At 45.2% G+C, this 14450-nt stretch overlaps 1 protein-coding gene across 1 annotated transcript in view; it reads right to left on the bottom strand.

Annotated features, from left to right (window-relative positions):
- Nucleotides 1–14450, bottom strand: part of slc22a31 (solute carrier family 22 member 31) — a 284522-nt gene that overhangs the window by 239370 nt on the left and 30702 nt on the right. The gene's annotated exons all lie outside the window — the stretch shown is intronic.

The raw sequence follows: 14450 nt of genomic DNA, 5'->3' as shown, positions 1-14450 counted from the left end.
GGGATCCTGTCTGGGATCCAGTTTCCAGCCGTTTCTTTTATTAGGCAATGGTCTGCCAATAGTCATCCACATATTTTTAACAGCATAAACCCTGATTTTACCTTCACATTTTACCTTAAAGGTGCAAGATATGGACAGAATTTTAGTTTAAAACATTAAAAAAACGATCAAAAGAATTTGAGGAGGTTACAGTGTTGACGTTACGTCAAAGACGTCTATGTATTGTGTTGCAGCGATATCTATTGAAATGAGCACGCTAACCGACTAGTCCCGGCCCGTACTGGCTTGTTTTATCACTTGTTCCCGCTGAGTGCCGACCACTCTCCTTCAGGCAAGATGATCTCCTGGCCGCGGGGAGGACGAGATGAAGGTGCGGGTCATTTTGTCGTCTTTGCCACTTTGGATTTAACCCAATAAACAAACTATCAAAGTGTACACGGACTGTACAGCTCCCGGTTAGTGGCACAAACACACAGATGGCTAACGTAAACTATAGGCCGACGCCACACGTGAAGATTATAAGATAGCCGTGTTATTTTGACCAGCTCTCAGTTTGGTCGAATTTTGTTTATTCTTGCCCTGCTGTAAGTTAATAGTTGGCGTCTTTTTTTTTTTATAACTGATAAATTTAGATTGTATGGACCCAGTAGTAGAGGTGAAATGATGAACTCTTTGTTTGGAGCATGTGGGTCTGGGTATCATCGGATAATCCGTTTTTCCTTTGGAATTCAGAAAGGAAAAAACGTTTTTTTATTTTTTCGTTTTAAACCAAAAAACGAGAAAACGGCCGTTTTCTCGTTTTTCGTTTCCGAATCAAAAAATGAAAAACGAACCCAAACCGGGCCGTTTGTTTGTTTTTGCGAATTCCTTTTCTCATTATTCGTTTTGAATTGAAGAACGGAAGTCACGTGGGTTTTTCGTTTTTTCGTTTTAAACCACAAACGAAAAACGGAATCACGTGGTGCTCTGTTTGTTTTTTGTTTCCAAACGAAAAACGAAAAAAACTAATTAAAAAAATGATCCGATTTAGTTTCTTCAAGTTTCTTTCTGTCATTTTCTCTTTTGAATCGAGGAGCAGAGAACGGCAGTCACGTGACCAGGAAGTGAAGGCAAACATGTCAAAATAAAAGCCAAGAAGATAGTGTGGTCATATTATAAAAGTGTAACATTATTTAAGCACATGATCGAGGTAATAGTAGAAGATAAATAGGCTAAATAAATACATACTGTACCTAAAAAAGCCTAATTAATTATATATCCTAGACACCTACACTGTGCCAAAATCATGGAAATTCACAATAATTAGGCCTGTGCTAAAAAAGTCAGGCGCAAGTAAGCCAAATGATCTTTGGCCCATCGCAATAACCTCCATATTGTGTAAAACCATGGAACGAGTTCTTGCCAGCCACCTGACCAGCACAGTGGCTACTAAGCTAGATCTGCTCCAGTTCGCTTAAATAAGAGCGACAGAGTCCCAGACGACGCTGTGCTGACTGCTTAACACCGTCCACAAAACACCTTATGCATCCTAAAGGTTATGCCAGAGCTTTATTTGTGGATTTTAGCTCAGCTTTTAACTCAATGAAGACACATATTCTCCTGAAAAGGCTCCTTGATCTCAACATCAACACAGGGTTAGTTGTGTGGATCAGAGGGTCTGTGTCAGGGAGAACATGTCAGACAGGCTGCCCACAAGGCTGTGTTCTTTCCTCTGTGCTATTCTCTCTTTTTACTAATGAATTTATGACCAATGAGAAACATTTTAGACTGTTTAAGTATGTGGATGACATGGCCTTAGTTGGTCTTTTACAGGAAACAGGCCCACTAGGTGAAGCTGCCTATCTGGTCCACACTACAGCCCTTCAGACACGGTGTCACACTAGCCAGCTAGAAATCAATGTGGCCGAGACGAAAGAATTAATCATGTGCTGCACAAAACAACATTTGATCACAGAGCCAGTTTCACTTGATGGCCAACATGTTGAAACTGTGGAACACTTTAAATACCTCGGTACAGTCCTGGACACCCAGGTGAGCTTCTCTGTAAATACAGAGTATATCTTCAAGAGATGCTCACAGCGACTTTATCTTCTAAGGAAACTTAGTGGCCTCGGTGTCAGCCGGCAGATTTTAGAATTAGTGTACAAAACTATTGTTGAGAGGATTTTAACCTTTAACCTTCCTGCCTGGTACGGTCACCTACACTGTAGATAGAAGAATAAACTGTCTAGGATTGTGTCAATGGTAGGCAAAATAGGTGGTAAACCCCAAAAGCCCTTGACTCAACTTTTTATAGAAAGGACGAGGAAGAAAGCGAGGAGCATCCTGGCAGATAGCTCCCATCCTCTCTTCAGCCAGTCGGGAGGCGCTATAGAGCCCCTCTGGCAACTAAAAATGTGTTTAAAAAGTCTTTCATCCCAAATGCCATCAATACTCTTAACTCAACACAGTGACTGAGCAGATCTGTGCCACAGACACTGACATGAACTGTTTTTAATGTGTAACATAACCTGTCTCTGTTTTTTACTAACTGCTGTCTGTTGTTTTCTGTGTTTTGTGAGCCGAAGAGAAAAATCCACCCTGGTGGACAATAAAGTTTGATTGTATTGATCAGTTCATATTGAGGGGCCGTCAGCTTTACAATTTAGTTTGGAGGGAGATTCGGTACCAGTGAAGTCAGTGCATTTTATGAGTGGGCCTTCTGTGACGTTACCCACCGTAGGGGTCAGAGGTCACCACTCCTCAAACCCCAAGGATTTTCTTTTCAGTCAAATTTCAGGGTCAGGTCCTGGAACGTCCTCTGTGACAGGGGTGACAGGTTTGTCACCTGTATAGGAGAGAGCTGACACAAGAGCATTAACCTTCAAATAGTATGGTCTGTAACCGAGGTCAGGAAGGGGAGAGGGGTTTTGGGACGGCCCTGGGAAAGGTCGGCCACACGTAAGCTCAAATGGTGTGAGTCCTGTTATTGTGGATGATACACAGTGCCAAATTTGTGTTGTAGTCCCAGAGCCTTTTCAACAGATTGCAGGTCTTTATTTTTGAAATGTGAACCATTATCTGACCTGATCAATTTAGGAAACCCATGTTTCGGAATGTACTCATTCACCAGACATTTAATGACTGATTTTGCGTCCTCTTTTCCCGTAGGGTAGGCCTCAACCCAACGTGAAAATGCGTCCACAATTACTAGGAGGAATCTTTTCCCCCCAGCCCTTACTCCCATATCTGTGAAATCCATAAAGATTTCCTGTCCCGGGGCAGTGGGAGAAGGATGTTTTCCTGCCCTAGGAGTGATGGTAGGTCTGATGTTACATGTACTACATACGTCACACTTAGTCAAGAAGTCAGTTATAGTAGCATGTTTCCGGGGAATCCACCAGTGGCGGAGATCTCGTAACATCTGTTTGTGGCTTTTATGGTCAAGTCCATGAGTCTGAGTCAGTATTGAGGACATCCAACAGGGGGCATAACTATTTGATCTCCGTTATACCATATACCATCAAACTGTTCTATAGCTCCCTTATCTTCCCAGATGGTTCGTTCTGCTGCTGTGGCAGATTCTTGAGCTTGTATAATGGAGAAATCAGTTATCTCAGAACCGAGATCTGCTGTGGTCATGACCATCATAGTAGGTAAATACCCTGCCGCCTTTTTAGCGGCTGCATCCGCTGCTTCGTTTCCTATACTCTCTAAGTCAGTGCCCTGACTGTGTCCTTTCACTTTGATCACAGCTACCCTCTGTGGTAACTGGATTGCTTCCAACAACTCTTTCATCAACTCCTCATGAGCCATAGGTTTATTCTGACTAGTCTTAAAACCCGCTTGCACCCAGCCAGACATATCTCTGTGAATTGCATTGCACACATACGCAGAGTCTGTGAAAATATTCACTGCCTTCCCTTCCGCTAACCGCAGAGCACAAACTACAGCCGTAAGTTCTGCTGCCTGAGCAGATTGTTTCCCATCAAGAGGACCGTGATCGAGAGTACATGGTTCCTCTTTTGCTGTATTCATAGACACCACAGCACAACCTGCTTTTAACCCTTCGGTGGGATGACGGAAACAGCAACCATCTGTAAATAAGCTAAGGTCAGTTTCCGTTAAAGGGGAGTTTTCTAAGTCCAGCCTTAGTTTTACAAAGGGCAGCGATTTTTCTGCACAGAAGTGCTTCTCGCCATCAGTCATATTGTCAGCCATATTACAGCCCTCATGTACAAAGGAGATGTGTGGTTTCGAGAGTACTTGTAAGATCTTGGTCTGTCTGAGGGGGGTGAGAGTGAAACAGGAGGATGTGACATATGTTACAGTGCTGTGAGAGGTCAGAATCTGTAGAGGATGGTGCATGACTATATGACCTACTTTGTCTACAATTTTTGCCAGAGCAGCTGCATACCTGACACAGGGGCTGGCTCTCTGTTCTTGTGTGTCTAGCAAAATGCTACAATAGTACAATACGTTCCTATCTCCTCTGTGTTTCTGATATAAGACACCATGGGCTGTACTAAGCTGCTCTGAGACATCCAGATGGAATGGTTGAGAGTAATCTGGGAGAGCGAGTGCTGCGGCCTCTGCCATTTCCTGCTTGAGGTGGATAAACACCTCCTACTCCTATCCCCCAGGTTGTATCTAACAGATTTTGTTGGAACTCATCTTGATACGTAAGATCATTATTTCTGTCATAATTCAGAGTGCAGTGGGGAGGATCGGGAACAGGGAGGTAAGGGTGTAGAGCCCTAATCCATGGTTGCCACATCAAGAGTCAATCAGAGGGTTTCTGTCGGCTAGCAGGGCCCAATATATGTCCGCACAGGGTGGTGGGGCATCAGGTGAGGTATCAGGACTCAACATGCACATGCGATCAGCACTGGAGGGGGAGGAGCACACCATTTCTTCTCCTCCGGGGAAACTCACTATCACAGCTTCTGGTGAACAATGTACAGAAGCCCCCAGTGCTGCCAAAACATCTCTTCCCAGGAGATCACGTGGACAATCAGGTGCATACAAAAAGGGGTGCTCCATCACCTGTCTCCCAAGCCGGACAGGAAGGGGAACAGTAAAAGGCAGTCTTTGTTCAGTGCCGGAAAATCCCAAAACGGAAACATAGTGAGAGGAAAGGGAACACATAGGTTCAGCTAAGGTGGAGTAACGTGCTCCCGTATCCACCATGAACCATCCTCGTTTTCCGTTCACTGTCAACTGGAGACAGGGCTCTGCCAGCCCCTGCCCCTCCATCTCCATCGGGCACCCCTATGGGAACATTCCTGGTGTATATATGGACCAGGTGGAGGTCCCTGCGCAGAGTACCCGCTGTATGCCTGCATTGGAGCTAGCTGTTGGTTTGGTGGAGTCTGTATTGTTGGCTGATATGACTGCTGTGGAGGCCCTCTCATCTGCTGTTGTTGTTTCTGAGGACAGTCACGTGCCCAGTGATCCGGGCTTTCGCAGATGAAACAACTGCCTCCTCTTGGTTGGGCATACCCCCTCCCCCTGCCTCCTCCTCCTCTCCCTCTGCCTCTATTCCGGCCTTCATGATAAGGGGGCTGCTGATATGGGGCAGCTTGGTAAGGAACATGATACTGGGGTTGATATATAGCCTGTGGCGGGCCCTGCAGTGGATAAGGATTCTGTGGCGGGGCTGGAGCTGGTGTTAAAATTTGAGCCATCTGGGTATCTTTCTCTTTCCCTCCCTTTTTCTTATCTGTCGCACGAGTCCGTGCATCTGCCAACTGTAATTTAGTCAACTGAGCTACCATCTCTTTTAATGACTCATTTTCCTCTTCCTCCTCCATGGTTTCTGCATCCTGATGATGGCAGAAATGTGTTTCCCATCTTGATGATTTTGCTCCTGCCATATCTGGATTCTCTTGCATCTTTCTCTTAACTCCTTCCGGAGCATGTTTTAACAGAGCTATTCTGAACAGAGGCTGCTGTGATTCTTTATCTGGGTTCACCCCCGTAGCCCCCGCCCACTCTGTCTTTGCTCTTTCTATGAACGTGCGTCCGCTCTCCCCGTTCTTAATCTTAAACACCAAGCTGTGGAGCTTACCCGCTGGTCTGGGATACTTTTGTCTAATAGCATTACCGAAGGAGGTAGCGTAGGGGTTAAAGTTCCAAAGTACCACCTAACACTTGAAACAATGGTGCCATAACTTCGTTTGTATAGTCACTGTCCTGTGGGGTTGGTACCGGACTAGGGGTAGGAGGAGGATAAGGAGGGGGGTTGGGATGTGGGCCAGGTGGGTACTGCTGATGGAGGGACATGTAATGTGGCGGCTGGCTAGTATGTGGGTTTGGTGGTGGGGTGCGCTAGGACTGGGTGAGGGTTTCACTAGTGGTTTTGCTTCAGCGGTTTTTGCGTGGGTGGCTTTCGTCTGGCTGCCTAAGGCTGATAGTGCAGCCATCTGTATCACATTATATTTTACCAATTTACTTGCCAACTCGTCTTCTTTCTTCCTCAATTTCCTCCTTACAAACATATGTCCCTTTTCTTTGTCTTGTCTTGCTTGCAGCAGCTTTCTATGAACCACCTGTATTAATGCTCTCATCACTGGCATGAATTTGGCTTCACTTCCCGTGGCTGGAAAATGCCCTTCCTTCACTGTCATGTTATACCACTCATCTAGGTCTTGAGTCTCTTTATTTCTAGTCTTGGGATCAAATGTACAGATTACATTGGTCTTGACTTTAGCCCATTGCTGTCCAAATGATAAACGGGGAGGCCCACAGCCACCCCGTTCCTCACAGTCTTTGTCAAATTCTCCGTCCATTCTGTCCAGTACTATTTCACACAGGTTTATTCAGTTTATGACAGTAACTAGATTCAGAGTAAATGGGTCGCTATGCCCCTCGCTGTGATCCTACCAACATAAGCTTCTACTGGACACTTTGATGTTCCAGCGATGTTGGCCCAGTATCAACAGTAAGTTTTAATTTTCCTCTGAATACTAGTTATTAATGTACACTCATACAGGCGCTCCAAGCGCTATTTTTACTAAACTCTAACGTCCTAGACGTTACTAAACTAGCGCTCCAAGCGCACTACTCTAGCGCTCCAAGCGCAGCGTTCCAAACGCTTTAACAGAAAGTCTTTACTTTTGCAACATTTATCACTACAACAAGAGAGATAATTTAGAGTAAGCCAATATGCAGAGTTCGATACAACAGGTTCTGCTTACCTTTAAGATTTCAGGGATCCCTTTCTCTCTCTCGCCGGTCTGGCTGTCCTTTGGACACGCTTCTCAATGCCGAAGATCACGTCGGGGTCACCAATTGAAGGAACTGGCCTTCTACCTCCAAGAGGTCAAGGCCCAGTTACGTGTTGGTTAATCTTGTGTGACAAAGAGATTTTCCAAACAGACGGGTTAAAGCATAATAATACAATTTATTCCGAACAATTAATGTTGCATAAGTAAAAATAAAAGAGTTTACAGATATCTGGATCCAATCAACATGTCCCTGACAACATACAGTGCATGGGTCAGTTCGTGAAGTCTGAACCCCGAGCTATCCCTGATCCAGCCTATTCATAGTTTACACAATATTAATATTCATGAACTTTACGTCAAAGACGTCTATGTATTGTGTTGCAGCGATATCTATTGAAATGAGCACGCTAACCGACTAGTCCCGGCCCGTACTGGCTTGTTTTATCACTTGTTCCCGCTGAGTGCCGACCACTCTCCTTCAGGCAAGATGATCTCCTGGCCGCGGGGAGGACGAGATGAAGGTGCGGGTCATTTTGTCGTTTTTGCCACTTTGGATTTAACCCAATAAACAAACTATCAAAGTGTACACGGACTGTACAGCTCCCGGTTAGTGGCACAAACACACAGATGGCTAACGTAAACTATAGGCCGACGCCACACGTGAAGATTATAAGATAGCCGTGTTATTTTGACCAGCTCTCAGTTTGGTCGAATTTTGTTTATTCTTGCCCTGCTGTAAGTTAATAGTTGGCGTCTTTTTTTTTTTATAACTGATAAATTTAGATTGTATGGACCCAGTAGTAGAGGTGAAATGATGAACTCTTTGTTTGGAGCATGTGGGTCTGGGTATCATCGGATAATCCGTTTTTCCTTTGGAATTCAGAAAGGAAAAAACGTTTTTTTATTTTTTCGTTTCCGAATCAAAAAATGAAAAACGAACCCAAACCGGGCCGTTTGTTTGTTTTTGCGAATTCCTTTTCTCATTATTCGTTTTGAATTGAAGAACGGAAGTCACGTGGGTTTTTCGTTTTTTCGTTTTAAACCACAAACGAAAAACGGAATCACGTGGTGCTCTGTTTGTTTTTTGTTTCCAAACGAAAAACGAAAAAAACTAATTAAAAAAATGATCCGATTTAGTTTCTTCAAGTTTCTTTCTGTCATTTTCTCTTTTGAATCGAGGAGCAGAGAACGGCAGTCACGTGACCAGGAAGTGAAGGCAAACATGTCAAAATAAAAGCCAAGAAGATAGTGTGGTCATATTATAAAAGTGTAACATTATTTAAGCACATGATCGAGGTAATAGTAGAAGATAAATAGGCTAAATAAATACATACTGTACCTAAAAAAGCCTAATTAATTATATATCCTAGACACCTACACTGTGCCAAAATCATGGAAATTCACAATAATTAGGCCTGTGCTAAAAAAGTCAGGCGCAAGTAAGCCAAATGATCTTTGGCCCATCGCAATAACCTCCATATTGTGTAAAACCATGGAACGAGTTCTTGCCAGCCACCTGACCAGCACAGTGGCTACTAAGCTAGATCTGCTCCAGTTCGCTTAAATAAGAGCGACAGAGTCCCAGACGACGCTGTGCTGACTGCTTAACACCGTCCACAAAACACCTTATGCATCCTAAAGGTTATGCCAGAGCTTTATTTGTGGATTTTAGCTCAGCTTTTAACTCAATGAAGACACATATTCTCCTGAAAAGGCTCCTTGATCTCAACATCAACACAGGGTTAGTTGTGTGGATCAGAGGGTCTGTGTCAGGGAGAACATGTCAGACAGGCTGCCCACAAGGCTGTGTTCTTTCCTCTGTGCTATTCTCTCTTTTTACTAATGAATTTATGACCAATGAGAAACATTTTAGACTGTTTAAGTATGTGGATGACATGGCCTTAGTTGGTCTTTTACAGGAAACAGGCCCACTAGGTGAAGCTGCCTATCTGGTCCACACTACAGCCCTTCAGACACGGTGTCACACTAACCAGCTAGAAATCAATGTGGCCGAGACGAAAGAATTAATCATGTGCTGCACAAAACAACATTTGATCACAGAGCCAGTTTCACTTGATGGCCAACATGTTGAAACTGTGGAACACTTTAAATACCTCGGTACAGTCCTGGACACCCAGGTGAGCTTCTCTGTAAATACAGAGTATATCTTCAAGAGATGCTCACAGCGACTTTATCTTCTAAGGAAACTTAGTGGCCTCGGTGTCAGCCGGCAGATTTTAGAATTAGTGTACAAAACTATTGTTGAGAGGATTTTAACCTTTAACCTTCCTGCCTGGTACGGTCACCTACACTGTAGATAGAAGAATAAACTGTCTAGGATTGTGTCAATGGTAGGCAAAATAGGTGGTAAACTCCAAAAGCCCTTGACTCAACTTTTTATAGAAAGGACGAGGAAGAAAGCGAGGAGCATCCTGGCAGATAGCTCCCATCCTCTCTGCAGCCAGTCGGGAGGCGCTATAGAGCCCCTCTGGCAACTAAAAATGTGTTTAAAAAGTCTTTCATCCCAAATGCCATCAATACTCTTAACTCAACACAGTGACTGAGCAGATCTGTGCCACAGACACTGACATGAACTGTTTTTAATGTGTAACATAACCTGTCTCTGTTTTTTACTAACTGCTGTCTGTTGTTTTCTGTGTTTTGTGAGCCGAAGAGAAAAATCCACCCTGGTGGACAATAAAGTTTGATTGTATTGATCAGTTCATATTGAGGGGCCGTCAGCTTTACAATTTAGTTTGGAGGGAGATTCGGTACCAGTGAAGTCAGTGCATTTTATGAGTGGGCCTTCTGTGACGTTACCCACCGTAGGGGTCAGAGGTCACCACTCCTCAATCCCCAAGGATTTTCTTTTCAGTCAAATTTCAGGGTCAGGTCCTGGAACGTCCTCTGTGACAGGGGTGACAGGTTTGTCACCTGTATAGGAGAGAGCTGACACAAGAGCATTAACCTTCAAATAGTATGGTCTGTAACCGAGGTCAGGAAGGGGAGAGGGGTTTTGGGACGGCCCTGGGAAAGGTCGGCCACACGTAAGCTCAAATGGTGTGAGTCCTGTTATTGTGGATGATACACAGTGCCAAATTTGTGTTGTAGTCCCAGAGCCTTTTCAACAGATTGCAGGTCTTTATTTTTGAAATGTGAACCATTATCTGACCTGATCAATTTAGGAAACCCATGTTTCGGAATGTACTCATTCACCAGACATTTAATGACTGATTTTGCGTCCTCTTTTCCCGTAGGGTAGGCCTCAACCCAACGTGAAAATGCGTCCACAATTACTAGGAGGAATCTTTTCCCCCCAGCCCTTACTCCCATATCTGTGAAATCCATAAAGATTTCCTGTCCCGGGGCAGTGGGAGAAGGATGTTTTCCTGCCCTAGGAGTGATGGTAGGTCTGATGTTACATGTACTACATACGTCACACTTAGTCAAGAAGTCAGTTATAGTAGCATGTTTCCGGGGAATCCACCAGTGGCGGAGATCTCGTAACATCTGTTTGTGGCTTTTATGGTCAAGTCCATGAGTCTGAGTCAGTATTGAGGACATCCAACAGGGGGGCATAACTATTTGATCTCCGTTATACCATATACCATCAAACTGTTCTATAGCTCCCTTATCTTCCCAGATGGTTCGTTCTGCTGCTGTGGCAGATTCTTGAGCTTGTATAATGGAGAAATCAGTTATCTCAGAACCGAGATCTGCTGTGGTCATGACCATCATAGTAGGTAAATACCCTGCCGCCTTTTTAGCGGCTGCATCCGCTGCTTCGTTTCCTATACTCTCTAAGTCAGTGCCCTGACTGTGTCCTTTCACTTTGATCACAGCTACCCTCTGTGGTAACTGGATTGCTTCCAACAACTCTTTCATCAACTCCTCATGAGCCATAGGTTTATTCTGACTAGTCTTAAAACCCGCTTGTACCCAGCCAGACATATCTCTGTGAATTGCATTGCACACATACGCAGAGTCTGTGAAAATATTCACTGCCTTCCCTTCCGCTAACCGCAGAGCACAAACTACAGCCGTAAGTTCTGCTGCCTGAGCAGATTGTTTCCCATCAAGAGGACCGTGATCGAGAGTACATGGTTCCTCTTTTGCTGTATTCATAGACACCACAGCACAACCTGCTTTTAACCCTTCGGTGGGATGACGGAAACAGCAACCATCTGTAAATAAGCTAAGGTCAGTTTCCGTTAAAGGGGAGTTTTCTAAGTCCAGCCTTAGTTTTACAAAGGGCAGCGATTTTTCTGCACAGAAGTGCTTCTCGCCATCAGTCATATTGTCAGCCATATTACAGCCCTCATGTACAAAGGAGATATGTGGTTTCGAGAGTACTTGTAAGATCTTGGTCTGTCTGAGGGGGGTGAGAGTGAAACAGGAGGATGTGACATATGCTACAGTGCTGTGAGAGGTCAGAATCTGTAGAGGATGGTGCATGACTATATGACCTACTTTGTCTACAATTTTTGCCAGAGCAGCTGCATACCTGACACAGGGGCTGGCTCTCTGTTCTTGTGTGTCTAGCAAAATGCTACAATAGTACAATACGTTCCTATCTCCTCTGTGTTTCTGATATAAGACACCATGGGCTGTACTAAGCTGCTCTGAGACATCCAGATGGAATGGTTGAGAGTAATCTGGGAGAGCGAGTGCTGCGGCCTCTGCCATTTCCTGCTTGAGGTGGATAAACACCTCCTACTCCTATCCCCCAGGTTGTATCTAACAGATTTTGTTGGAACTCATCTTGATACGTAAGATCATTATTTCTGTCATAATTCAGAGTGCAGTGGGGAGGATCGGGAACAGGGAGGTAAGGGTGTAGAGCCCTAATCCATGGTTGCCTCATGTTGTAAAAGTCAATCAGAGGGTTTCTGTCGGCTAGCAGGGCCCAATATATGTCCGCACAGGGTGGTGGGGCATCAGGTGAGGTATCAGGACTCAACATGCACATGCGATCAGCACTGGAGGGGGAGGAGCACACCATTTCTTCTCCTCCGGGGAAACTCACTATCACAGCTTCTGGTGAACAATGTACAGAAGCCCCCAGTGCTGCCAAAACATCTCTTCCCAGGAGATCACGTGGACAATCAGGTGCATACAAAAAGGGGTGCTCCATCACCTGTCTCCCAAGCCGGACAGGAAGGGGAACAGTAAAAGGCAGTCTTTGTTCAGTGCCGGAAAATCCCAAAACGGAAACATAGTGAGAGGAAAGGGAACACATAGGTTCAGCTAAGGTGGAGTAACGTGCTCCCGTATCCACCATGAACCATCCTCGTTTTCCGTTCACTGTCAACTGGAGACAGGGCTCTGCCAGCCCCTGCCCCTCCATCTCCATCGGGCACCCCTATGGGAACATTCCTGGTGTATATATGGACCAGGTGGAGGTCCCTGCGCAGAGTACCCGCTGTATGCCTGCATTGGAGCTAGCTGTTGGTTTGGTGGAGTCTGTATTGTTGGCTGATATGACTGCTGTGGAGGCCCTCTCATCTGCTGTTGTTGTTTCTGAGGACAGTCACGTGCCCAGTGATCCGGGCTTTCGCAGATGAAACAACTGCCTCCTCTTGGTTGGGCATACCCCCTCCCCCTGCCTCCTCCTCCTCTCCCTCTGCCTCTATTCCGGCCTTCATGATAAGGGGGCTGCTGATATGGGGCAGCTTGGTAAGGAACATGATACTGGGGTTGATATATAGCCTGTGGCGGGCCCTGCAGTGGATAAGGATTCTGTGGCGGGGCTGGAGCTGGTGTTAAAATTTGAGCCATCTGGGTATCTTTCTCTTTCCCTCCCTTTTTCTTATCTGTCGCACGAGTCCGTGCATCTGCCAACTGTAATTTAGTCAACTGAGCTACCATCTCTTTTAATGACTCATTTTCCTCTTCCTCCTCCATGGTTTCTGCATCCTGATGATGGCAGAAATGTGTTTCCCATCTTGATGATTTTGCTCCTGCCATATCTGGATTCTCTTGCATCTTTCTCTTAACTCCTTCCGGAGCATGTTTTAACAGAGCTATTCTGAACAGAGGCTGCTGTGATTCTTTATCTGGGTTCACCCCCGTAGCCCCCGCCCACTCTGTCTTTGCTCTTTCTATGAACGTGCGTCCGCTCTCCCCGTTCTTAATCTTAAACACCAAGCTGTGGAGCTTACCCGCTGGTCTGGGATACTTTTGTCTAATAGCATTACCGAAGGAGGTAGCGTAGGGGTTAAAGTTCCAAAGTACCACCTAACACTTGAAACAATGGTGCCATAACTTCGTTTGTATAGTCACTGTCCTGTGGGGTTGGTACCGGACTAGGGGTAGGAGGAGGATAAGGAGGGGGGTTGGGATGTGGGCCAGGTGGGTACTGCTGATGGAGGGACATGTAATGTGGCGGCTGGCTAGTATGTGGGTTTGGTGGTGGGGGTGCGCTAGGACTGGGTGAGGGTTTCACTAGTGGTTTTGCTTCAGCGGTTTTTGCGTGGGTGGCTTTCGTCTGGCTGCCTAAGGCTGATAGTGCAGCCATCTGTATCACATTATATTTTACCAATTTACTTGCCAACTCGTCTTCTTTCTTCCTCAATTTCCTCCTTACAAACATATGTCCCTTTTCTTTGTCTTGTCTTGCTTGCAGCAGCTTTCTATGAACCACCTGTATTAATGCTCTCATCACTGGCATGAATTTGGCTTCACTTCCCGTGGCTGGAAAATGCCCTTCCTTCACTGTCATGTTATACCACTCATCTAGGTCTTGAGTCTCTTTATTTCTAGTCTTGGGATCAAATGTACAGATTACATTGGTCTTGACTTTAGCCCATTGCTGTCCAAATGATAAACGGGGAGGCCCACAGCCACCCCGTTCCTCACAGTCTTTGTCAAATTCTCCGTCCATTCTGTCCAGTACTATTTCACACAGGTTTATTCAGTTTATGACAGTAACTAGATTCAGAGTAAATGGGTCGCTATGCCCCTCGCTGTGATCCTACCAACATAAGCTTCTACTGGACACTTTGATGTTCCAGCGATGTTGGCCCAGTATCAACAGTAAGTTTTAATTTTCCTCTGAATACTAGTTATTAATGTACACTCATACAGGCGCTCCAAGCGCTATTTTTACTAAACTCTAACGTCCTAGACGTTACTAAACTAGCGCTCCAAGCGCACTACTCTAGCGCTCCAAGCGCAGCGTTCCAAACGCTTTTCTAATGTTCCAAATACTTCTCTAACGTCCCAGACGTTACTAAAAACTAG

The sequence above is a fragment of the Sebastes fasciatus genome, chromosome 2, assembly GCF_043250625.1.
Source record: "Sebastes fasciatus isolate fSebFas1 chromosome 2, fSebFas1.pri, whole genome shotgun sequence".
In the NCBI taxonomy this organism is placed as follows: Eukaryota; Metazoa; Chordata; class Actinopteri; order Perciformes; family Sebastidae; genus Sebastes; species Sebastes fasciatus.
Note: the sequence above shows the minus strand (reverse complement) of the source record. Positions and strands in the feature narration are given on the sequence as shown.